This window comes from Pristiophorus japonicus, unplaced genomic scaffold, assembly GCF_044704955.1.
Source record: "Pristiophorus japonicus isolate sPriJap1 unplaced genomic scaffold, sPriJap1.hap1 HAP1_SCAFFOLD_29, whole genome shotgun sequence".
NCBI lineage: Eukaryota > Metazoa > Chordata > Chondrichthyes > Pristiophoridae > Pristiophorus > Pristiophorus japonicus.
In genome coordinates this window covers 20,657,281-20,658,610 of record NW_027252668.1, presented here as the reverse complement: position 1 = coordinate 20,658,610, position 1,330 = coordinate 20,657,281, and the positions used below count along the sequence as shown (strand labels likewise).

The 1,330-nt window shown below is 42.2% G+C and overlaps 1 non-coding gene across 1 annotated transcript; it reads right to left on the bottom strand.

Moving 5' to 3' along the window:
* Positions 1–913: 913 nt before the first annotated feature.
* On the bottom strand, positions 914–1,007 carry trnai-uau (transfer RNA isoleucine (anticodon UAU)). The gene is made up of 2 exons: positions 970–1,007; positions 914–949 (listed from the first exon to the last, which is right to left on the bottom strand). It is a non-coding gene; the product is annotated as a tRNA-Ile (tRNA).
* Between the last annotated feature and the right edge of the window lie 323 nt (positions 1,008–1,330).

Below are 1,330 nucleotides of genomic sequence, written 5' to 3'. Positions count from 1 at the left end.
TGGGTGTTTACACTGTCATATAAGTACTGCGTGCTATCCGATTCCGTCGCTGGAGCTGGATGCGAATGCTTTGTGGTATTTGTGCTCCCATCATACAGCTGCCTATCGCACCTGTCTTATAATTCCTCCCCTAAAGATTTATCGACGTTGGGGTCAATTGACATTTTCAAGTTTCACATTGATCGATTTTTGTTCGGCAAGGATACGAAGATTTATGGAATCATCGCAGGCAAATGGAATTAAGAATTAGGTAAAAGGGACAGAAACGGAAACAGCTGCAAGCAAACGTTGCATTTTATTCATATTTAACAGCAACAATATCCGTGCCGTGCGCAACTATGCTGTGGTCAGAGACAAACGCCCTTAGCTTCCGAAACTCCCGTGGCTTTTCTGTGGCTCTCTTTCCTTTCTTCCCTTCCTCCTGCAAGCTGCCAGTTTTTAAACCTTGTTTTAAATGTTGGTCTGGCCGAGGGCATTCCACATTCTCAGAACCATCTCTAACGTTTCATTGCTTGATTTCTTTGTTTATTAATTATGAAACTCCTTCAGCTACAATGGTAGCGCTTGCGACAATACATTAAAAGGCGGCTATTGGAAACTGTTGTGATCATAGTTTCGTTTTGTACAGAATTGAACCTCTATCACTCAAGAGGGAATGTTATATTTACGATAAACTATATCTTCATTCGCTCCCTAGTGACAGATGAAGAATTGTTTGATCACCTCATTTATTTCATGTGGGCAAAAGGCACGGGTATTCATTCAGATATAATCCACAGATTCACATTGAGATGACTGCAACGAGAGAGACAGAAAGCACCGTGGTACATGGCGGAATAGACAAGAGAAATGGATAAATGGAAAACGGCCTCAGACTCTGAAAGGTACAAACATCACATGCAAAAGCCTCGGCTGCTCCAGGTGAGGCTCGAACTCACAACCTCGGCATTTCCCAAGCCTGTACTGTCATATAAGTACCGCGCGCTAACCGATTGCGCCACTAGAGCTGCATGTCCTGGGGTCTTTGTGCTCCCATCATACAGCTGCCTGTCCTGCCTGTCTTACAAGGAAGAAGACAAAGAATCATCGAATCATTCAGCACAGAAGGAAGCTTTTCAACCCATCGTGTCTATGCCGGCTCTCTGCAAGAAGCCTTCAGTTATTGAGACTCCATAGATTCTCGCCGTAGACGTGTTTTATTTTTTGTGTAATGTATTGTTATTTGTAATGAATTTCGGTGTCCTTGCGGGAAATTTATAATATATATTTGTGCATCTAGCTGTGAGTTGTAAATTAAATTGTGTGGAACATTGATAATCAAATTATTTGT